The sequence below is a fragment of the Arachis hypogaea genome, chromosome 9 (genome assembly GCF_003086295.3).
Source record: "Arachis hypogaea cultivar Tifrunner chromosome 9, arahy.Tifrunner.gnm2.J5K5, whole genome shotgun sequence".
Classification (NCBI taxonomy): Eukaryota; Viridiplantae; Streptophyta; class Magnoliopsida; order Fabales; family Fabaceae; genus Arachis; species Arachis hypogaea.
Genome location: NC_092044.1, coordinates 56,880,641 through 56,906,385, shown reverse-complemented (window position 1 = coordinate 56,906,385; position 25,745 = coordinate 56,880,641). Strand labels below are relative to the sequence as shown.

The following is a 25,745-nucleotide window of genomic DNA, read 5'->3' as shown; positions in this document are numbered from 1 at the left end:
GCGTTGCATGGATTGCACACCACCCCAAAGGAGACACTCAGTTGTGCTGAACCGACGCTAGAATTGTGCATTTCGCACGATTTTTAGCGACGCGATCGCATGCTTCACTCGATCGCATCCTTCATTATCTACCCATTCTATGCGACCACGTGCCCTACGCGATCGCACGAACCCCATTCCACACCAGCCACGCGATCGCGTGGATTGCAAATTATAAACCCCCTGTGACGCGAAACCTACCCATCGCGCGCCCCCCAACCCCTTTCTTCTTCCTCTTCCCTGCAACCACCCCCTCTCTCTCTGCCCTTTGCCGCCGCACCACCGACGACCACCCAGACCCCACCGCAACGCCCCCTTCTCTCTTTTCCCTCTCTTTCTTCTTCTCCCCTCCACCACTCTTAACCCCCCCTCCGCGACCACCACGCCCACCGCGCCACCCTCAACCGCTGCGTCAGCCACCACCACCATCCCCCAACCATCTCTCTACCCCACTTTCTCTCCCACGCCTACCAGGTTCCACCGTACACTATTCTTCTTTCAATTCCTAGTTAATTGCATATTTTTCTGTTTATGTTCATCATTAGGCTAGTTAGATATGCATGTTGTAGTGGATTAGGTGGTTAGATAGCTAGGATCTAGATAGTGGATTTAGGCCTGATAATTGCACCGTTCCTGTTATCTGTTTATCTACTCTGCAATTTATTCTGGCTATGATGTTGATCCTGTTCATATGTTGCTCTTAACTGTTACATGCTGCTGTTACACTGCTCTTTCTTATTCTTGCTATTTATGCAGCCTTATTTCCCTACATATGAACTATTCTTGTTATTTTTTTTCCGGGAACTTCCAATTTTAGCTGGAATGCTGCCCAATTTTCTGCAAATTACTTTTCCTTCTACATTCAAGTATTGGTTTTGGCAATTCTCATTTTGAACTGCTCCACGCATACCAAACCTATTCTTGAGTGCCCGGGCCAGCATTCTTATTACTTTTGATCTCTTGGTTAATAAATTGATTTATTGATGGTTTGATTTTACTTTTTGCTACTTCTATATCGATCTGAATCATCATCAATACCCTGTCTTTCCTGCTTGAATCTGAGTTGACTGTTGCTTCAAACTGTGAAATTCTTGTTACTTAGGAACCAATCATCATGCCACTTACTCTGAATTTCTTTTTACTAACTCACTGATTTTCACCTTCTCACCTCTTTTTCAACTTTAACCACTCTTGACTTTCTAATTTTTGACTAACTCCTTCCACTTCTTAACTCATGGCATGATTATTATTGCTCCTAATCAACATATATTCTATTTATATTACATTTTGGTTTGAAATTTCCCATCTCCATTTTTTTAACTCCTAAGCAATCCAAAATGCACCATTATTCAACTCATTTTATACCCTACTGCTCCTTTGCCACTTTGTGCTTATCTTGTTATCTACCTACTTGTTTTCCCGTTTTTATTATATCCTAGATTTCTGTTTTCTTTTAGGATGTTTGAGCCACAAGGAAAGGGAAAAGAAAAGGCAACCACTGGCAAACGAAAATGAGGTGAATCCTCTATGTCTCTCCTGGAGCTTCTGCATGATGACTCCTGGCGGGAAAAACACTTTACCGCGCAAAAGAAGGCTGACATGCTCCTCCCTGCCAATGATCCAATTATGTTTGCAAACCGATACTGTGAGCTGAAGTTTCCCATATTTGCTACCTCCAGAAATTTGTATCTGGAGCGGACCTTGAAAATTCCCAAAGAACTACAGCAGTACACCTCTGATCAGATCAAACAATGAGGCTGGTTCTTTTTGGAGAGAAACTTGACTGAGGTAACTGCTTCCTGGGTAAGAGAGTTTTACTGCAATTATTTCAAGACTTCCCTAGATGCAGTGCACCTCAGAGGGAAAGAGATACTAGTCACTGAAGAAGCCATTGAGGATATTTTGCGTCTTCAGCCTATGTCAGTTCAGCCTGACGTAACCAAAAGGCTGAAGAGGACATGCGCTTTTTGAGATTTGACTGGATGCTGTCAAGGAGAGGATAGCCCTTGACCCTACTGTCCCTTGGGTCATGGGTAAGAACACCACCATGCCTAAAGGAATCAAGCGAATATACTTGAATGATAAGGCTTGGCTCTGGCACCAGATCCTGAGTAACTTTATTATGCCAAGCACTCATGAGACAGAGCTGCCTGCTGCTATAATCACCCTCCTTTGGTATGTGATAGAGGGTAAGGACCTGTACATGCCAGGATTCATCCGGCACTATATGGTCAAGGTCCATTTCTGAGGCACCCTTCCCTTCCCTTATCTGGTCACCCAGCTAGGTCGTCGAGCTGACGTGCCTTGCGAGGATGCTAATGAGAGGCCACCTGCTGCGGAGTGTCGGAAGATCATCCCTCACAGCAGAAACTTTCTGGCTTTAGGCTACAGACCTCCATTCCTTCCCGCTTCCGATGAGACAGCCACACCTTCAGCTGCCCCCTCTTCTTCCACTGCTGCACCTGCCCCACCCACTACACCCCCACCTGCTCCTGAGCCCATCTACCATTTGGTGCATCGCCTCTTTGCTCGATTGGACCGTATGGAGCGTCATAACAAGCGACGCTATGAGCGCCTCAGGTTGATGATCCGATCCGACAGTGACATCCCCTCTGAGCCTGACACTCCTTCTGACATATCTGAGGCAGAGGCAAGCACTCATGAGGAGGAGACACTGGCCCAGGCGGAGCAGACCAGACCACAGCAGGCTGCGCCACAGCAAGAGGAGCCGCAGTAGCTTCAAGCCGCCAATACAGAGATTTCTATCCAGTCAGAGCCTCCCCTACAGCAGACAGATCCTCAGACCACTACCGAGACACCAGCAGCCCATCTTTCCGGAGATGACACTCCTTCACACCATGCTTGAGTGAGCATCAAGGGTGATGCTATTATTTAAGTGTGGGGAAGTTTTCATCTCTGGCATCTATTTATTTTGGTGAACCACTACAAACTCTCTTCTTATTTTGTCCATTTTCTGTATTGTTGCACATTTTTCTCTTTTTGCTTTTTATTGTACTTTTTGCATTATGCACTTTGAGCTATATGTATACATCTTGGATATTTTAGCTTGATTTGCACCTTAGTTTACTAGTTATTTATTAAGTGGATTAATTAGTATAGTTTACCCTTTTTAGCATATGATAGTTTAGCTTAGATTGAAAAGAAAAAGGAAGTAAGCTAGAGACTTTAACAGAATAAAAACAATCCACACCTTATATATATAGCATTACATGTTAGTTAGTTAACAACATTTCATCAAGGAGGAACACTAAAAGTTTAAAGCCATCCAATATATTTTACATTGAGAATAATGGGAACTCTTAATTTCTACTTACATAACATACTTAAGTGATATATGATTTTTGAGTTAGAGAACACACAGCCTGTGAGTTTTGAGCTTAATTGCATGGTTACATTTAAACCATAATATTTTATTCCTGTGCGTTCTGCCCTTCTTATTTATTCTGGTGTTCTTTACTTTGTTTTAATCTATATGTCCGATTATAGAATATAGATACATACCAAGAAAGTGATTGAGGCCATTGTTTGATTCTAGCTTACCATTCCCAAATTAGCCTACCTTCTACATCACCCTTGTTAGCCCCCTTGAGCCTTTAAATCCCCTCTTGTTTTATAACCACATTACTAGCCTTAAGCAGAAAAACAAAATAAAAATCCTAAGTTGAATCCTTGGTTAGCTTAAGATAGAAATTGTGTATTGTGTAAGTGTGGGAACCTTATGGGAACATGGATGATAGAAACAAAAGGGTAGAAAGTTAAAAAGAAAAAAAATTTATTTTTAAAAGTTTTAGGAAGCATGCTCATGTGAAGTCAAAATAATTTAATTACCATGTTTAACAAAAAAAATTATTTTATTTTTCAGTATTTGAATAAAGGGGATACAAAAAGAATTCCCCAAACGCAAAAAGCGATGCACATGGGATAAACATAAATAAAAAATTAAGATATGAGCATGTAATATAAAAGGTGGGAAAAATATGGGAAAATAGGTAAAGAAGCTTTGCTTTACAAAATATGTATGTTAGGTGAGATCTTAGACTAATCAAGGATTCACTTAATTAGCTCACGTAGCCTTATACATATACCCTTACCTTTACCTTGGCCCTATTACAACCTTAATTAAAGACCTCATGATTTTTGTATGCCTATATTCTATAATTGTTGATTGTTTAGATGAAGAACAAAGTTATGGAAAACAAGGATAAAAAGAAGAATAGAGTGATTAACCCAATAAATACTGAGTGACTAGAGAGTAAACACAAAATCCAGTGAGGGTTCAATAGCTCATCACCATATATCTCTACTTCTATTGTTTGAAAAATATTTTATTTACCCATCTCAATTGTAAAAGTGCTTTAATATTATCTAAGGTTGGCTATGCGTATATGATTCCTTGAGAATGTGAATTAATTTAACTACATGTAAAGCTTTATATATAGGTGAATAATAACTAGATTTGCATGACTCATTTAGGTAGTTGCATCTAGGATAGATTGCATTGCATGAGATTCCACCATTTTTACTTTATTCTTTCTCTTGGATTTAGCATGAGGACATGCTATTGTTTAAGTGTGGGGAGGTTGATAAACCCATATTTTATGATATATTTTGTGCTGAATTTAAGTGAATTATTCAATCCTTCACCCACTTATGCATGTGAAATTGCATGGTTTTACTTTCCCTTCCTTATTATGTGATGTATGTGAAAAACATGTTTCCTAGGCTTTAAAAATATTAATTTTAAATACCTTTTGTTGCCATTCAATGCCATGACTTGTGTGTTAAGTATTTTCAGATCTTCTAAGGCAGAAATGATTTAAAGGATGGAAAGGAGACATACAAAAATGGAAGAAAAGCGCAAAATGGAGTTATTGAAGAAATTGGCAGCGGCGCGAATGCATGGACGACGCGGCCGCATGCCAGCACGAAATGGCAGTGACGCGACCGCGTGATTGATGCGATCGCGCGCCATAAGTGAAACATATATGATGCGGACGCATGATTGAAGCGACCGCGTGACAAGGAAAACTCCAAATGACGCGACCGCGTGACCCACGCGGACGCGTGACAGAGGCCACACACCAGAAATTACAGATCTCGTTCCTAGTACTTTATGGGCTCTTTTTGGCCCAGATCCAAGCCCAGAGAACACAGACCAAGGGCTGTAAAGTGAAGGAATGAAGTGAACAATTGGGGAGCGAAATTCATAATGCACTTTTAATAGTTTAGATGTAGTTTTTAGTGAGGGATGTTCTTTCCTCTCTCTTAGGTATTATGATTAGGATTTTTAGAAATTAGGAATATTTTCATCTTCTTCAATTACAGGTTCAATGTTCCTTTTATTTATTTTCTCAATTTAATTTATGGATTTCTTGTTCAACTCAACTTCTTTATTTGGCTATAACTGCCCATGTTACATTTGATATCTTTATCAATTCATAATTTTGAGGTATTTCAGTTTATTATTACTCTCTTTTATTTATGTTACTGTTGCTCCCAATCCGAAGACATTTTTATTCCAGTGGATTTATTTTTCTCCTTTTGGTCTTGGTTAAGAAATCAGTAACTCATGAGTTATTAGACTCAACGTGATCGATAATTGCTATCTTTGCTAATTAGCTTTAACTTCTATAATCCCAATCTTTGTCTAGGAATTAACTAGGATTTGAAGATCAAACTAATTAGTCACTTGACCTTCCCTTGCACTAGCAAATGTTAACTAAGTGGAATTAAGATTCAATTTTCATCATCATTGATAAGGATAACTAGAATAGGACTTCCAATTTCTCATACCTTGCCAAAAGTTTATTTTACAGTCATTTATTTATTTTACCTGCCATTTAAATTACTTGTTCCTCATCTTTTAAACCCCGATTTACAATCTTCATAACCAATAATAAGAACATACCTCCTTGCAATTCCTTGAGAAGACGACCCGAGGTTTAAATACTTCGATTATCAATTCCAAAGGGGTTTGTTACTTGTGACAACCAAAACGTTTCTACGAAGGAATTTTCTGTTGGTTTAGAATCTATACTCACAACGCGACTATATTTTTACAAAATTCTTTACTAGCAAAAAATCCTAATGTTAGTGGTTTTTAAAAAGATAAGAAATAGTATATTTTGAAAAATGTTTGAAAATAATTTTAAAAAGATAAAAAGTTAGAAAAAAGATTTTGAAATCAAATTTAAAAAGATATGAGTGAAAAAGATTTGATTTTAAAAAGATATGATTGAAAAAGATTTGACTAAAAAAGATTTGATTGAAAAAGATTTGATTTTAAAAAGATATTATTAAAAAGATATGATTGAAAAAGATTTTAAAAAGATTTAATTTTTAAAATTGAAGACTTGACTAACAAGAAACTAAAAGATATGATTCTAGAATATAAAGACTGATCCTTTCTTAACAAGAAAGTAACAAACTTGAAATTTTTGAATCAAAACATTAATTGTTAGCAAGGATTTTGAAAATATAACATAAAATTAAGAAAAATATTTTTGAAAAATTAAATTAAAAATTTTTTTTGAAAACATTAAAAGATGAAAAAGATGAACGTTTAAAATATGTTTGATGCAAAAAATTATGAATTAAAACATGAAAATTTGAAAGAATTTGAATTTGAAACGAAATTACCTCCCCTGTGTCTTCCTGGCGTTAAATGCCCAGGATGCTATCTATTCTGGCGTTTAACGCCCAGAATGCTACCTCTTTGGGCGTTTAACGCCCAGCCAGATACCCTGGCTGACGTTAAATGCCTGAAATCCTTCTTTACTGGGCATTTTTCTAAACGCCTAGATTTTTTTCTGTGATTCCTCTGTTGTATGTTCTGAATCTTCATTTCTCTGTATTATTTACTTGAAAAGAGATATTTTTTATTTTTTAATTTTTAATAGAGAGAGGGAAAAACAACAAAATGAAATAAAACATAAAAATGCAAGATCAAAACATGTAATGCATGCAAAGACACTTTGAATGTCAAGATGAACACCAAGAACACTTTGAAGATCATGATGAATATCAAGGACATATTTTTGAAAATTTTTTAAGAAAAGAAAGATATGCAAGACACCAAACTTAAAATTTTTTAATGTTTAGACACTATGGATTTGAAAATGCATATGAAAAACAAGAAAAGACACAAAAAAAGGACAATTTAAAGATCAGAACAAGGAAAATCATCAATAACAACTTGAAGATCAATGAAGAACACAATGCATGAATTTTTTTCGAAAACTTGAGAAAATTTGAAAACATACAATTGACACCAAACTTAGGATTTGACACTAGACTCAAACAAGAAACACAAATTTTTTTTTGTTTTTATGATTTTATTAAATTTTTTGTATTTTTTGAAAATAAAACTAAAATTACCCAATCTAAGCAACAAGATGAACCGTCAGTTGTCCAAACTGAAACAATCCCCAGCAATGGTGCCAAAAACTTGGTGCACGAAATTGTGATCACACTTTTCAAAACTCTGCACAACTAACCAGCAAGTGCACCGGGTCATCCAAGTAATACCTTACTTGAGTAAGGGTCGATCCCACGGAGATTGACGGCTTGAAGCAAGCTATGGTCATCTTGTAAATCTCAGTCAGGCGGATTCAAATGGTTATGAGGTGTTGATAATTAAAAGATAAATAAAACATAAAATAAGATAGAGATACTTATGTAATTCATTTGTGGGAATTTCAGGTAAGCGTTTGGAGATGCTTTGTTACTCTTGAACCTCTGCTTTCCTATTGCCTTCATCCAATCATGTGTGCTCCCTTCCATGGCAAGCTGTATGATCCTCTCAGTGAAAATGGTTCGGCTATGGTCTCTGTACAGCTAATCAACTGTCGGATTTCTCGTCTTGGATGAAAAATACCAGGCACAGCTACCGCAGGGCTAATCATCTATCGGTTCTCACTAGCATCGGAATAAGATCCATTGATCCTTTTGCACACTGTCACTGTGCCCAACATTCATGAGTTTGAAGCTCCTCACAGTCATCGCTTCCCAGATCCTACTTGAAATACCACAGAGAAGGTTTAGACTTTCCAGATCTCATGAATGCTGTCTAGTGTTCTAGCCTATACCACGAAGATCCTAATCTCAGATTCAGATGCTCCGTTGTCAGGAGGGACGATGTGAATCGTTGATTAGAGACCCAAGAGAATATACTCTAGCTGTCATCCAATGACTACGTTGAACATCATGTAGACCACTTTGTGGTTGTCAGGCACGCGGATCTTGGCTAAGCGAGTGCTGAAGATAGAGGGTGATTGTCACGGGTCACCCCTTCAGTCTGACTTAACTGAATTAAGTACAGGAGTATATCTTGGAGAAGAAGTGGGAGTGAATTGAATGAAAACCATAGTACTTGCATTAATTCGTGAGGAACAACAAAGCTCCTCACCTTAATCTATGAGGTGTAGAAACTCTACCGTTGAAAATACATAAGAACAAACTGGTCTAGGCATGGCCGAATGGCCAGCCTCCAAAAAGGGTTCGAAGAATTCCCCCACAGGTCAAAGACTCCAATACAATAGTAAAAAGTGCTATTTATACTAAACTAGTAAACTAGGTTTACAGAAAATGAGTAGATAGTGCAGAAATCTACTGTCGGGGCCCACTTGGTGTGTGTTTGGGCTGAGCCTTGAAGTTTTCACGTGCATAAGCCATCCTTGGAGTTAAACGCCTGCTTGGGTGCCAACTTGGGCGTTTAACTCCAGCTTTGGTACTAGTTCTGGCGTTTTACGCCAGAAAAGGATCTCTGATGGACGTTTGAACGCCAGTTTGGGCCATCAAATCTCGAGCAAAGTATGGACTATTAAATATTGCTGGAAAGCCCAAGATGTCTAATTTCCAACATAATTGTGATCACGCCAATTTGGCTTCTATAGCTCCAGAGAATTCACTTCGAGTGCAGGGAGGTCAGAATCCAACAGCATCTACAGTCCTTTCTCAGCCTCTGAATCAGATTTTTGCTCAGGTCCCTCAATTTCAGCCAGAAAATACCTGAAATCACAGAAAAACACACAAACTCATAGTAAAATCTAGAAATGTGAATTTTGCATAAAAACTAATAAAAATATACTAAAAAGTGACTAAACTATACTAGAAACTACCTAAAAACAATGCCGAAAAGTGTATAAATTATCCGCTCATCACCAGGGTTCCAAGAAACTTTAAAATCCCCGACATGGATCTCTTTGACAAAACGACTGACACGAGGCATCAGCTTAGCAACTTCAAAAGTCAGATGTACCTAGTTGACGCCTCTGATGCTACTCATTATAAAGCCTTTCCAACTACTCTGACCAAAGCCACGATGAAGTGGTTCGATAACTTACCTCCTAGGTCGGTAACTTGTTTTAATGACCTGTCTAGGAAGTTTTTCACTAGATTCTTGGTGCACAAAATTGCGATCATCAATGGCGCCATCAACATGGTACGCTCAATTGCAATCTCAACTCTTTATCATAACTTCGCACAACTAACCAACAAGTGCACTGGGTCGTCCAAGTAATAAACCATACGCGAGTAAGGGTCGATCCCACAGAAATTGTTGGTATGAAGCAAGCTATGGTCATCTTATAAATCTCAGTCAGGCAGATTCAAATGGTTATAGATGAATAAAGCATAAAATAAAGATAGAGAAACTTATGCAATTCATTTTTGAGAATTTCAGATAAGCGTATGGAGATGCTTTGTCCCTTCCGTCTCTCTGCTTTCCTACTGTCTTCATCCAATCCTTCTTACTACTTTCCATGGCAAGCTGTATGTTAGGAATCACCGTTGTCAATGGCTACAGTCCCATCCTCTCAGTGAAAATGTTCAACGTGCTCTGTCACAGCACGGCTATTCAGCTGTCGGTTCTCGATCATGTCGGAATAGAATCCAGTGATTCTTTTAAGTGCAACAAATATCTTAGAATGGGAATAGACTGAATTGAATAGAAAATAGTAGTAATTGCTTAAAACTTGAGGTACAGCAGAGCTCCACACCCTTAATCTATGGTGTGTAGAAACTCCACCATTGAAAATACATAAGTGATGGTGGTCCAGGCATGGCCAAATGGCCAGCCCCCAAAGCATGATCACAGGATCAAAAATACAATCCAGGATCCAGCCTTTTTAATACCATAATAAAATGTCCTATTTATACTAGACTAGCTACTAGGGTTTACAGAAGTAAGTAATTGATGCAGAAATCCACTTTCGGGGCCCACTTGGTGTGTGCTTGGGCTGAGCTTGAGCTTTACACGTGCAGGGGCTTTTTTTGGAGTTGAACGCCAAGTTGTAACGTGTTTTTGGCGTTCAACTCTGGTTCGTGACGTATTTCTGGCGTTTGACTCTAGAATGTAGCATGGAACTGGTATTGAGTGCCAGTTTGTGTCATCTAATCTCGAATAAAGTATGGACTATTATATATTTCTGGAAAGCTATGGATGTCAACTTTCTAACGCCGTTGAGAGCGCACCATTTGGAGTTTTGTAGCTCCAGAAAATCCATTTCGAGTGCAGGGAGGTCAGAATCCAACAGCATCAGCAGTCCTTTGTCAGCCTTCTTATCAGAGTTTTGCTCAGGTCCCTCAATTTCAGCCAGAAAATATCTGAAATCACAGAAAAATACACAAACTCATAGTAAAGTCCAGAAATGTAAATTTAGCATAAAAACTAATGAAAACATCCCTAAAAGTAACTAGATCCTACTAAAAACTACATAAAAACAATGCCAAAAAGCGTATAAATTATCCGCTCATCACAACACTGGTGGACAAAATTGTGATCATCAACAATGGCTCCAATAATTTGGTAGCTCTCACACGTCAATTACACTTAGTCACAACTTCGCACAACTAACCAGCAAGTGCACTGGGTCGTCCAAGTAATACCTTACGTAAGGGTCGATCCCACGGAGATTGTTGGTATGAAGAAATCTATGGTCATCTTGTAGATCTCAGTCAGGCTGATTCAAATGTGATTGGATTAGATAATTAAAAGATAAATAAAATAGGATAGAAATACTTATGTAAATTAATGGTGAAAATTTTAGATAAGCGTATGGAGATGCTTGTCCTTGTTGAATCTCTATTTTCCTACTGATTTCATCCAATCCTTCTTACTCCTTTCCATTGCAAGCTGTATGTAGGACATCACCGTTGTCAATGGCTACATCCCATCCTCTCATTAAAAATGGTCCAAATGCTCTGTCACATCACGGCAAATCATCTATCGGTTCTCAATCAGGTTGGAATAGAATCCCGTGATTCTTTTGCGTCTGTCACTAATGCCCAGCCTTCAGGAGTTTGAAGCTTGTCACAGTCATTCAATCTCGGAATCCTACTCGGAATACCACAGACAAGGTTAGACTTTCCGGATTCCCATGAATGCCGCCATCAATTCTAGCTTATACCACGAAGATTCTGATTAAGGAATCCAAGAGATATGCGCCCGGTCTAAGGTAGAACGGAAGTGGTTGTCAATCACGCGCATTCATAGGTGAGAATGATGACGAGTGTCATGAATCATCACATTCATCAAGTTGAAGTGCAATGAATATCTTATAACAAGAATAAGTTGAATTGAATAAAAAAAAACAGAAGTACTTGCATTAAAACTCGAGGTACAGCAGAGCTCCACACCCTTAATCTATGGTGTGTAGAAAATCCACCGTTGAAAATACATAAGTAATGAAGGTTCAGGCATGGCCGAATGGCCAGCCTCCAAACGTGATCACAGGATCAAAAAATACAATTCAGGATCTAAGATGATTAATACAAAGGTAAAAAGTTCTATTTATACTTAAACTAGCTACTAGGGTTTACAGAGGTAAGTAATTGATGCATAAATCTACTTCCGGGGCCCACCTAGTGTGTGCTTGGACTGAGCTTGATCTATCCGCGAGCTGAGGCTTCTCTTGGAGTTGAACGCCATGTTGTAACGTGTTTTGGGCGTTCAATTCTGGTTCGTGACGTGTTTCTGGCGTTTGACTCCAGAATGCAGCATGGAACTGGCGTTGAGCGCCAATTTACATCATCTAATAACGAATAAAGTATAAACTATTATATATTGCTGGAAAGCTCTGGATGTCTACTTTCCAACGCCGTTAAGAGAACGGCATTTGGAGTTCTGTAGCTCCAGAAATCCCTTTTCCAGTGCAGGGAGGTCAGATTCCAACAGCATCAGCAGTCCTTTGTCAGCCTCCTATCAGAGTTTTGCTTAGGTCCCTCAATTTCAGCCAGAAAATACCTGAAATCACAGAAAAACACACAAACTCATAGTAAAGTCTAGAAATGTGAATTTAGCATAAAAACTAATGAAAATATCCCTAAAAGTAACTAGATCATGCTAAAAACTACCTAAAAACAATGCGAAAAAGCGTATAAATTATCCGCTCATCACAACACCAAACTTAAATTGTTGCTTGTCCCCAAGAAACTGAAAATCAAATAGGATAAAAAGAAGAGAATATACTATAAATCCCAAAATATCAATGAATATTAATTCTAATTAGATGAGCGGGACTTGTAGCTTTTTGCTTCTGAACAGTTTTGGCATCTCACTTTTTCCTTTGAAGTTTAGAATGATTGGCTTCTCTAGGAACTTAGAATTTTGGATAGTGTTATTAATTCTCCTAGTTAAGTATGTTGATTCTTGAACACAGCTATTTTTATGAGTCTTGGCCGTGGCCCTAAGCACTTTGTTTTCCAGTATTACCACCGGATACATAAATGCCACAGACACATAATTGGGTGAACCTTTTCAGATTGTGACTCAGCTTTGCTAGAATCCCCAGTTAGAGGTGTCCAGAGATCTTAAGCACACTCTTTTTGCCTTGGATCATGACTTTAACCACTCAGTCTCAAGCTTTTCACTTGGACCTTTATGACACAAGCACATGGTTAGGGACAGCTTGATTTAGCCGCTTAGGCCTGCATTTTATTTCCTTGGGCCCTCCTATCCATTGATGCTCAAAGCCTTGGATCCTTTTTACCCTTGCCTTTTGGTTTTAAGGGCTATTGGCTTTTTCTGCTTGCTTTTTCTTTTTCTTTCTAAATTTTTTTCGCCATTCTTTTCGCAAGCTTTTGCTTTTTCACTACTTTTTCTTGCTTCAAGAATCAATTTCATGATTTTTCAAATTGTCAATAACATTTTTCTTTGTTCATCAATCTTTCAGGAGCCAACAATTTTAACATTCATAAACAACAAGATCAAAAATATGCACTGTTCAATCATTCATTCAGAAAACAAAAAGTATTGTCACCACATCAATATAATTAAACTAAATTTAAGGATAAATTCGAAAATTATGTACTTCTTGTTCTTTTGAATTAGAAACATTTTTCTTTTAAGAGAGGTGAAGGATTCATGGAATTTATTTATAACTTTAAGACATAGTTACTAACTACTAATGATCATGAAGTAGAGACACAAAACATAGATAAACATATAACATAAAAACCGAAAAACAGAAAAAAATAAGAACAAGGAATGAATCCACCTTAGTGGCATCTTCTTCTTGAAGGACCAATGATGTCCTTAAGCTCTTCTATGTCCCTTCCTTGCCTTTGTTGCTCCTCCCTCATTGCCCTTTCATCTTCTCTAATTTCATGATGAATGATGGAGTGCTCTTGATGTTTCACCCTTAATTGATCCACATTGTAACTCAAATCTTCTAAGGAAGTGTTCAGTTGTTCCCAATAGTTGTTGGGAGGAAAGTACATCCCTTGAGGCATCTCCGGGATTTCTTGGTGATGAGCTTCCTCATGCATCTCTTGGGTTCCAAGAGTGATCTCTCTTGTTTGCTCCATCCTTTTCTTAATGATGGGCTTGTCCTCCTCAATGAGGATGTCTCCTTCTATGATAACTCCAGCTGAGTAACATAGATGGCAAATAAGATGAGGAAAAGCTAGCCTTGCCAAAGTAGAGGACTTATCGGCTATTTTGTAGAATTCATGGGAGATGACTTCGTGAACTTCTACTTCCTCTCCAATCATGATGCTATGAATCATGATGGCCCGATCCACAGTAACTTCAGATCGGTTGCAAGTGGGGATGATAGATCGTTGAATGAAATCCAACCATCCTCTAGCCACAGGCTTGAGGTCCAGTGGAGATGTCAGATCCTTTGGAGTCTCTTTTCCATTGAGCTCCTTCCACACATATGTCCATAAGGACTTGGTCCAACCTTTAATTAAAGTTGACCCTTCTAGTATAGGGGCGTGCATCTCCTTGCATCATGGGTAAGTTGAACGCCAACCTCACATTTTCCGGACTAAAATCTAAGTATTTCCCCCGAACCATTGTAAGATAATTCTTTGGACTCGTGTTCACACTTTGATCATGGTTCCTAGTGATCCATGCATTGGCATAGAACTCTTGAACTATTAAGATTCCGACTTGTTGAATGGGGTTGGTTAGAACTTCCCAACCTCTTCTTTGGATCTCATGTCGGATCTCCGGATACTCATTTTTCTTGAGCTTGAAAGGGACCTCAGGGATCACCTTCTTCTTTGCCACAACATCATAGAAGTGGTCTTGATGGGCTTTGAAGATGAATCTTTCCATCTCCCATGACTCGGAGGTGGAAGCTTTTGTCTTCTCTTTCCCTTTTCTAGAGGATTCTCCGGCCGTAGGTGCCATCAATGGTAATGTAAAAACAAAAAGCTTATGCTTTTACCACACAAAACTTAAAATATTGCTCTCCCTCGAGCAAGAGAAGAAAGAAAAGAAGAAGAAAAAGAAGAAAATATGGAGGAGAGGGGGAGAGGTGTATTCGGCCAAGAAGGAGAAGAGAGGTGTGTGTTGTGTGAAAATTAAGGAGAATGGAGGGGTTTATATAGGGAAGTGAGAGAGGGTAGGTTCGGCCATTTTAGGGTGGGTTTGGGTGGGAAAGATTTTTGAATTTTGAAGGTAGGTGGGGTTTATGGGGGTAATTAGGAAGAGAGATTGAGGTGATTGGTGAAGGGTTTTTGGGAAAGTGTGTTATAGGATTAATTAAGAGGTAAGGTGGGAATATGTTAGGTGGGGATCTTGTGGGGTCCACAGATCCTGAGATGATCCTGTGGGGTCCATAAATCCTAAGGTGTCAAGGATTTACATCCCTGACTAATTAGGCATGTAAAATGCCTTAGCACACCATTCTGGCGTTTAAACGCCGAAGTGGTGCATGTTCTGGGCATTCAACGCCCATGTGTAGCATGTTTCTGGCGTTGAACGCCAGTTCCATGTTGTTACTGGCGTTCATCGCCATCTTTCCTCAGGGCATATTCCTGGCGTTCAAACGCCAGGATATTGCTTGTTTTTGGCATTCAGCGCCAGATCCATGCTCTGTTCTGGTGTTGAACGCCAGCCAGATGCTCCTTACTGGCGTTTAAACGCCAGTAAGTCCTTCCTCCAGGGTGTGATTTTTCTTCTGCTGTTTTTGATTCTGTTTTTAATTTTAATATTTTTTTCGTGACTCCACATGATCATGAACCTACTAAAACACAAAATAATAAATAAATAAAATAAAAATTGGGTTGCCTCCCAACAAGCGCTTTTTTAATGTCAATAGCTTGACAGTGGGCTCTCATGGAGCCTCACAGGTGATCAGGTCAATGTTGTATAGTCCCAACACCAAACTTAGAGTTTGGTTGTGGCCTCCCAACACCAAACTTAGAGTTTGATTGTGGGGGCTCTGTTTGGCTCTATATTGAGAGAAGCTCTGCATGCTTACTCTCCCTTGTTACAGAAGGATAGCCGTGTGCCTTAAACACAAGGTAGTCCCCATTCAATTGAATGACTAATTCTCCTCTGTTGACATCTATCACAGGTTCTGTTGTTGCTAGGAAAGGTCTTCCAAGGATGATGCATTCATCCTCCTCCTTCCTAGTGTTTAAGATTATGAAATCAGCAGGAATGTAAAGGCCTTTAACCTTTACCAACACATCCTCTACTAATCCATAAGCTTGTCTTACTGACTTGTCTGCCAATTGTAACGAGAATAAGGCAGGCTGTACCTCAATGATCACCAGTTTCTCCATTATAGAGAGTTGCATAAGGTTTATGCCTGACCCTAGATCACACAGAGCCTTGTTAAAGGTCATGGTGCCTATGGTACAGGGTATTAAGAATTTCCCAGGATCTTGTTTCTTTTGAGGTAGAGTTTGCTGAACCCATGTATCAAGTTCACTAATGAGCAAAGGAGGTTCACCTTCCCAAGTCTCATTACCAAATAACTTGGCATTCATCTTCATGATGGCTCCTAGATATTGAGCAACTTGCTCTCTAGTTACATCTTCATCTTATTCAGAGGAAGAATAATCTTCAGAGCTCATGAATGGCAGAAGGAGATTTAATGGAATTTATATGGTCTCTATATGAGCCTCAAATTCTTTTAGGTCCTCAATAGGGAACTCCTTCTTTTTTGAGAGACATCCCAGGAGGTCTTCCTCACTAGGATTTTTGTCCTTCTCCTCCCTTGTGCATTCGGCCATATTGATTACATCAATGGCCTTGCACTCTCCTTTTGGATTCTCTTCTGTATTGCTTGGGAGAATACTGGGAGGAGTTTCAATGACTTTCTTACTCAGCTGGCCCACTTGTGCCTCCGAATTTCTGATGGAGGACCTTGTTTCACTCATGAAACTTAAAGTGGCCTTAGACAGATCAGAGACTAAATTTGCTAAATTAGAGGGGCTCTGCTCAGAATTCTCTGTCAGTTGCTGAGAAGATGATGGAAAAAGCTTGTTATTGCTTAGTCTGTTTCTTCCACCATTATTAAAGCCTTGTTGAGGCTTTTGTTGATCCTTCCATGAGAAATTTGGATGATTTCTCCATGATGAATTATAGGTGTTTCCATAAGGTTCACCCATATAATTTACCTCTGCCATTGTAGGGTTTTCAAGATCATAAGCTTCTTCTTCAGAAGATGCCTCTTTAGTGCTGTTGGATGTATTTTGCCATCCATTCAGACTTTGGGAAATCATGTTGACTTGCTCAGTCAACACTTTGTTCTAAGCCAATATGGCATTCAGAGCATCAATCTCAAGAACTCCCTTCCTCTGAGGCGTCCCATTATTCACGGAATTCCTATCAGAAGTGCACATGAACTGGTTATTTGCAACCATGTCAATAAGTTCTTGAGCTTCTGCAGGCGTTTTCTTTACGTGAATGGATCCACCTGCAGAATGGTCCAATGAAATCTTAGAGAATTCAGATAGACCATAATAGAATATATCCAGAATGGTCCATTCTGAAAGCATGTCAGAAGGACATCTTTTGGTCAGCTACTTGTATCTTTCCCAAGCTTCATAGAGGGATTCACCATCTTTTTGTTTGAATGTCTGAACATCCAATCTAAGCTTGCTCAGCTTTTGAGGAGGAAAGAATTTAGCCAAGAAGGCCGTGACCAGCTTATCCCATGAGTCTAGGCTATCTTTAGGTTGTGAATCCAACCATGTTCTAGCTCTGTCTCTTACAGCAAAAGGGAAAAGCATGAGCTGTAGACTTCAGGATCTACTCCATTCGTCTTTACAGTCTCACAGATCTACAAGAACTCAGTTAAAAACTGATAGGGATCTTCTGATGGAAGTCCATGAAACTTGCAGTTTTGTTGCATTAGAGCAACTAGTTGAGGTTTTAGCTCAAAATTGTTTGCTCCAATGGTGGGAATTGAGATACTTCTTCCATCAAACTTGGAAGTAGGTGTAGTATAATCACCAAGCATCCTCCTTGCATTATTGTTGTTAGGTTCGGCTGCCATGTCTTTTTCTTGTTCGAAAATTTCAGTAAGGTTGTCTCTAGATTGTTGTAATTTAGCTTCTCTTAGTTTCCTCTTCAGAGTCCTTTCAGGTTCTAGATCAGCTTCAACAAGAATGCCTTTTTCCTTGTTCCTGCTCATATGAAAGAGAAGAAAACAAGAAAAGAAGAGGAATCATCTATGTCATAGTAAAGAGGTTCCTTATTATGAGTAGAAGAAGAAAGGGGATAAAGAAAGGAGACTCCAAAAAGAAGGGTGAGGATAGGGGTAGTGAATTGAGATCAAGAGAGGTGAAGAGAAGTGTTAGTAAATAAAAAAATAAATAGAAGAAGATGAGAGAGAGATTTTCGAAAATATTTTTGAATAGGAGTTTATGATTTTCGAAAATTAAGATAAGAAATTAAAATTAAAATTAAAATTTGAAACAATTAATTAATTAAAAAGAATTTTTGAAAAAGAAGGAGATATTTTCGAAAATTAGAGATAGAAAAGTAGTTAGGTGGTTTTGAAAAAGATAAGAAACCAACAAAAAGTTAGTTAGTAGATTGAAAGAGATTTGAAAATCATTTTTGAAAAGATAAGAAGATAAGAAGATATTTTGAAATCAAATTTTTGGATAAGACAAAATTTTTGAAAAAGATATGATATAAAAGATAAGATAAGATAGATTTAATTTTTAAAATTAAAATTAATTACTTGACTAACAAGAAACTAAAAGATATGATTCTAGAATTTAAAGATTGAACCTTTCTTAACAAGAAAGTAACAAACTTTAAATTTTTGAATCAATCACATTAATTGTTAGCATAATTTTCGAAAATAAAGATAAAATTAAAAAAGATTTTTGAAAAATATTTTTAAATTTTCGAAAATCATAAGATAAAAATGAAAAAGATTTGATTTTTGAAAAAGGTTTGAAAAGATAGGATTTTTAAAATTGAAAATTTGACATGACTTGTAAGAAACAACTAATTTTAAAAATTTTTGACTAAGTCAACTCAAATTTTTGAAAATTATGAGAAAATTAAGGAAAAGATATTTTTTTGATTTTTTAATTTTTAATTATGAGAGAGAAAAACACAAATATGACCCAAAACATGAAAATTTTGGATCAAAACACAAGATGCATGCAAGAACACTATGAATGTTCAGATGAACACCAAGAACATCAAGAACATATTTTTGAAAAAATTTTGATGCAAAGAAAACATGAAAGACACCAAACTTAGAATTCTTTAATGCTTGGACTCTAACAAACAAAAAATGCATATGAAAAACAACAAAAGATACAAAACAAGAAAACATCAAGATCGAACAAGAAGACTTACCAAGAACAACTTGAAGATCATAAAGAACACTATGAATGCATGAATTTTCGAAAAATGCATAATAATTTTAAAAACATGCAATTGACACCAAACTTAAAAATTGACTCAAGACTCAAACAAGAAACACAAAATATTTTTTATTTTTTTCTAATTTTTTTGTATTTTATTTTATTTTTTTGAAAAACATATAGGAAAAAGAAAATAAGAAATTCAAAGTCTTTAAGAAGAATTCCAGGAATCTTTCAATATTAGCCCAAAGCTCCAATCAAAGGGTTGGACATGGCTTAATAGCTAGTCAGCTTTAGGATAGAATTACATGCATTGTGGTGATTAGTTGAAGACCAATCCCAAAGGAGTTTGGATATGGCTTTACAGCCAACCAGGCATCAACATGTTACTTGTGAAACTCTAGAATTCATTCTTAAAAATTTAGAATAATTTTCGAAAACAGATGAGAAATTTTTGAAAGATTTTTGAAAAAATTTTTTTGAAATTAAAACAAAAAGAAAATTACTTAATCTGAGCAACAAGATGAACCGTCAGTTATCCATACTCGAACAATCCCCGGTAACGGCGCCAAAAACTTGGTGGACGAAATTGTGATCATCAACAATGGCTCCAATAATTTGGTAGCTCTCACACGTGAATTACACTTAGTCAGAACTCCGCACAACTAACCAGTAAGTGCACTGGGTCGTCCAAGTAATACCTTACATGAGTAAGGGTCGATCCCACGGAGATTGTTGGTATGAAGCAATCTATGGTCATCTTGTAGATCTCAGTCAGGCTGATTCAAATGTGATTGGATTAGATAATTAAAAGACAAATAAAATAGGATAAAAATACTTATGTAAATTAATGGTGGGAATTTCAGATAAGCGTATGGAGATGCTTGTCCCTGTTGAATCTCTGTTTTCCTACTGCTTTCATCCAATTCTTCTTACTCCTTTCCATGGCAAGCTGCATGTAGGGTATCACCGTTGTCAATGGCTACATCCTATCCTTTCAGTGAAAATGGTCTAAATGCTCTATCACAGCACGGCTAATCATCTGTCGGTTCTCAATCAGGTTGGAATAGAATCCCGTGATTCTTTTACGTCTGTCACTAACGCCCAGCCTTCAGAAGTTTGAAGCTCGTCACAGTCATTCAATCCCGGAATCCTACTCGGAATACCATAGACAAGGTTAGACTTTTGGTTCACGAAATTGTGATCATCAATGGCGCCATCAACATGGTACGCTCAATTGCAATCTCAACTCTTTATCACAACTTCACACAACTAACCAGCAAGTATACTAGGTCGTCCAAGTAATAAACCTTACGCGAGTAAGGGTCGATCCCACGGAGATTGTTGGTATGAAGCAAGCTATGGTCATCTTGTAAATCTCAGTCAGGCAGATTCAAATGGTTATAGATGATTTATGAATAAAGCATAAAATAAAGATAGAGATACTTATGTAATTCATTGGTGAGAATTTCAGATAAGCGTATGGAGATGCTTTGTCCCTTCCGTCTCTCTGCTTTCCTACTGTCTTCATCCAATCCTTCTTACTCCTTTCCATGGCAAGCTGTATGTAGGGTTTCACCGTTGTCAATGGCTACCTCCCATCCTCTCAGTGAAAATGTTCAACGCGCTCTGTCACAGCACGGCTATTCAGCTGTCAGTTCTCGATCATGTCAGAATAGAATCCAGTGATTCTTTTGCGTCTGTCACTAACGCCCCACAATCGCGAGTTTGAAGCTCGTCACAGTCATTCAATCCTTGAATCCTACTCAGAATACCACAGACAAGGTTTAGACCTTCCGGATTCTCTTGAATGCCGCCATCAATTCTAGCTTATACCACGAAGATTCCGATTAAGGGATCCAAGAGATATCCACTCAATCTAAGGTAGAACGGAGGTGGTTGTCAGGAACACGTTCATAAGTGAGAATGATGATGAGTGTCACGAATCATCACATTCATCAAGTTGAGGAACAAGTGATATCTTAGAACAAGAATAAGCCGAATTGAAAAGAAGAACAATAGTAATTGCATTAATACTCGAGGTACAGCAGAGCTCCACACCTTAATCTATGGTGTGTAGAAACTCCACCGTTGAAAATACATAAGAACAAGGTCTAGGCATGGCCGAATGGCCAGCCTCCCATAATCTAAGAACTAGACGTCCAAAGATGATCCTAAGATCTAAATTGATCAAAAGATTCAAGTGATCAAAAGATGAAAATACAATAGCAAAAGGTCCTATTTGTAGAGAACTAGTAGCTTAGGGTTTACAAAGATGAGTAAATGACATAAAAATCCACTTCCGGGCCCACTTGGTGTGTGCTTGGGCTGAGCATTGAAGCATTTTTGTGTAGAGACTCTTCTTGGAGTTAAACGCCAGCTTTTGTGCCAGTTTGGGCATTTAACTCCCATTCTTGTGCCAGTTCTGGCATTTTATGCCAGAATTCTTGAGCTGATTTGGAACGCCTGTTTGGGCCATCAAATCTCAGGCAAAGTATGAACTATTATACATTGCTGGAAAGCCCAGGATGAATACTTTCCAACGCAGTTAAAAGCGCGTCAATTGGGCCTATGTAGCTCCAGAAAATCCACTTCGAGTGCAGGGAGGTCAGAATCCAACAGCATCTGCAGTCCTTTTCAGCCTCTGAATCAGATTTTTGCTCAGGTCCCTCAATTTCAGCCAGAAAATACCTGAAATCACAAAAAAACACACAAACTCATAGTAAAGTCCAGAAAAGTGAATTTTAACTAAAAACTAATAAAAATATAATAAAAACTAACTAAAACATACTAAAAACATACTAAAAATAATGTCAAAAAGCGTATAAATTATCTGCTCATCACAACACCAAACTTAAATTGTTGCTTGTCCCCAAGCAACTGAAGATCAAATAAGATAAAAAGAAGAGAATATGAAATGAATTCCAAAAACATCTATGAAGATCAGTATTAATTAGATGAGGGAGGCTTTTAGCTTTTTTCCTCTAAACAGTTTTGCCATCTCACTTTATCCTTTGAAATTCAGAATGATTGGCTTCTCTAGGAACTCAGAATCCAGATAGTGTTATTGATTCTCCTAGTTAAGTATGATGATTCTTGAACATAGCTTCTTTATGAGTCTTGGCCATGGCCCAAAGCACTCTGTCTTCCAGTATTACCACCGGATACATTCATGCCACAGACACATAAATGGGTGAACCTTTTCAGATTGTGACTCAGCTTTGCTAGAGTCCCCAATTAGAGGTGTCCTGGGTTCTTAAGCACACTCTTTTTGCCTTGGATCACAACTTTATTATTTCTTTTTCTCTCCTTTCTTTTTTCGCATGTACTATCTTTTTTTTTGAATTCACTGCTTTTTCTTGCTTCAAGAATCATTTTTATGATTTTTCAGATCCTCAGTAACATGTCTCCTTTTTCATCATTCTTTCAAAAGCCAACATTCATGAATAACAAATTCAAAAGACATATGCACTGTTCAAGCATACATTCAGAAATCAAAAGTATTGCCACCACATCAAAATAATTAATCTGTTATAAAATTTAAAATTCATGCAATTCTTCTCTTTTTCAATTAAGAACATTTTTTTTATTTAAAAAGGTGATGGATTCATAGGACATTCATAACTTTAAGGCATAGACACTAAGACACTAATGATCATAAGACACAAACATAGATAAACATAGGCATAAAAATTCGAAAAACAGGAAATTAAGGAACAAGGAGATTAAAGAACGGGTCCACCTTAGTGATGGCGGCTTGTTCTTCCTCTTGAAGATCTTATGGAGTGCTTGAGCTCCTCAATGTCTCTTCCTTGCCTTTGTTTCTCCTCTCTCATGACTCTTTGATCTTCTCTAATTTCATGGAGGAGAATGGAATGTTCTTGGTGCTCCACCCTTAGTTGTCCCATGTTGGAACTCAATTCTCCTAGGGAGCTGTTGATTTGCTCCCAATAGTTTTGTGGAGGAAAGTGCATCCCTTGAGGCATCTCAGGGATTTTATGATGAGTGGGATATCTTGTTTGCTCCATCCTTTTCTTAGTGATGGGCTTGTCCTCATTAATGAGGATGTCTCCCTCTATGTCAATTCCGACTGAATAACAGAGGTGACAAATGAGATGAGGGAAGGCTAACCTTGCCAAGGTAGAGGACTTGTCCGCCACCTTATAAAGTTCTTGGGATATAACCTCATGAACTTCTATTTCCTCTCCAATCATGATGCTATGAATCATGATAGCCCGGTCTATAGTAACTTTGGACCGGTTGCTAGTGGGAATGATTGAGCGTTGGATAAACTTCAACCATCCCCTAGCCACGGGCTTGAGGTCATGCCTTCTCAGTTGAACCGGCTTCCCTCTTGAATCTCTCTTCCATTGAGCACCCTCTTCACAAATGTCTATGAGGAATTGGTCCAACCTTTCATCAAAGTTGACCCTTCTAGTGTAAGGGTGTTCATCTCCTTGCATCATGGGCAAGTTGAACGCCAACCTTACATTTTCCAGACTAAAATCTAAGCATTTCCCCCGAACCATTGTAAGCCAATTCTTTGGGTCCGAGTTCACACTTTGATCATGGTTCTTGGTGATCCATGCATTGGCATAGAACTCTTGAACCATTAAGATTCCGACTTGTTGAATGGGGTTGGTAAGAACTTCCCAACCTCTTCTTCGGATCTCATGTCGGATCTCCGGATATTCACTCTTTTTGAGTTTGAAAGGGACCTCGGGGATCACCTTCTTCATGGCCACAACTTCATAGAAGTGGTCTTGATGCACCCTTGAGATGAATCTCTCCATCTCCCATGACTCGGAGGTGAAAGCTTTTGCCTTCCCTTTCCTCTTTCTAGAGGTTTCTCCGGCCTTAGATGCCATAAATGGTTATGAAAAAACAAAAAGCAATGCTTTTATCACACCAAACTTAGAAGGTTTGCTCGTCCTCGAGCAAAATAAGAAAGAAGAGAGTAGAAGAAGAAGAAATAGAGGAGATGGAGGAGGCTTTGTGTTTCGGCCATGTGAGGGTGGGTTGGGAGGGAAAGTGGTTTGAATTTGAATGGTGAGGTAGGTGGGGTTTTATGAAAGATGGATGTGAGTGGTGAAGAGAATAGTGGGATTTGATAGGTGAGGGGTTTTTGGGAAAGAGGTGTTGAGGTGATTAGTGAATGGGTGAAGAAGAGAGAGAGTGGTGGGGTAGGTGGGGATCCTGTGGGGTCCACAGATCCTGAGGTATCAAGGAATATTCATCCCTGCACCAAGTGGCGAGCAAAAATGCTTCTTCTGCCAATTCTGGCATTAAACGCCAGGCTGGTGCCCATTTATGGCATTTAACGCCAGCTTCTTGCCCCTTCCTGGCATTTAACGCCAGTCTGGTGCCCCTTTCTAGCGTTAAACGCCCATTTGCTGCCCTTACTGGCGTTTAAACGCCAGCAAGTTTTCCTCCAGGGTGTGCTATTTTTCTTTCTGTTTTTACTTTTTCAATTGATTTTGTGACTTCCCATGATCATCAACCTACAGAAAACATAAAATAACAATGGAAAATAGATAAATATAACATTGGGTTGCCTCCCAACAAGCGCTTCTTTAATGTTAGTAGCTTGACAGTGGGCTCTCATGGAGCCTCACAGATACTCAGAGCAATGTTGGAACCTCCCAACACCAAACTTAGAGTTTGAATGTGGGGGTTCAACACCAAACATAGAGTTTGGTTGTGGCCTCCCAACACCAAACTTAGAGTTTGACTGTGGGGGCTCTGTTTGACTCTGCTTTGAGAGAAGCTCTTCATGCTTCCTCTCCATGGTTACAGAGGGATATCCTTGAGCCTTAAACACAAGGGATTCTTCATTCACTTGAATGATCAATTCTCCTCTGTCAACATCAATCACAGCCTTTGCTGTGGCTAGGAAGGGTCTGCCAAGGATGATGGATTCATCCATGCACTTCCCAGTCTCTAGGACTATGAAATCAGCAGGGATGTAATGGTCTTCAACTTTTACCAAAACATCCTCTACAAATTCATAAGCTTGTTTTCTTGAATTGTCTGCCATCTCTAGTGAGATTCTTGCAGCTTGTACCTCAAAGATCCCTAGCTTCTCCATTACAGAGAGAGGCATGAGGTTTATGCTTGACCCTAGGTAACACAGAGCCTTCTTGAAGGTCATGGTTCCTATTGTACAAGGTATTGAGAACTTTCCAGGGTCTTGTCTCTTTTGAGGTAATTTCTGCCTAGACAAGTCATCCAGCTCTTTAGTGAGCAAAGGGGGTTCATCCTCCCAAGTCTCATTACCAAATAACTTGTCATTTAGCTTCATGATTGCTCCAAGGTATTTAGCAACTTGCTCTTCAGTGACATCTTCATCCTCTTCAGAGGAAGAATACTCATCAGAGCTCATGAATGGCAGAAGTAAATCCAATGGAATCTCTATGGTCTCAGTGTGATCCTCAGATTCCCAACGTTCCTCATTAGGGAACTCATTGGAGGCCAGTGGACGTCCATTGAGGTCTTCCTCAGTGGCGTTCACTACCTCTTTCTCCTCTCCAAGTTTGGACATGTTTATGGCCTTACACTCTCCTTTTGGATCCTCTTCTGTATTGCTTAGAAGAGTACTAGGAGGGAGTTCA

General features: G+C 38.6%; 1 non-coding gene across 1 annotated transcript; it reads left to right on the top strand.

Moving 5' to 3' along the window:
- The first annotated feature begins 17,295 nt into the window (after positions 1-17,295).
- LOC112713894 (small nucleolar RNA R71) lies at positions 17,296-17,403 on the top strand. The gene has a single exon (XR_003158854.1). It is a non-coding gene; the product is annotated as a small nucleolar RNA R71 (small nucleolar RNA).
- The last annotated feature ends 8,342 nt before the right edge of the window (positions 17,404-25,745 follow it).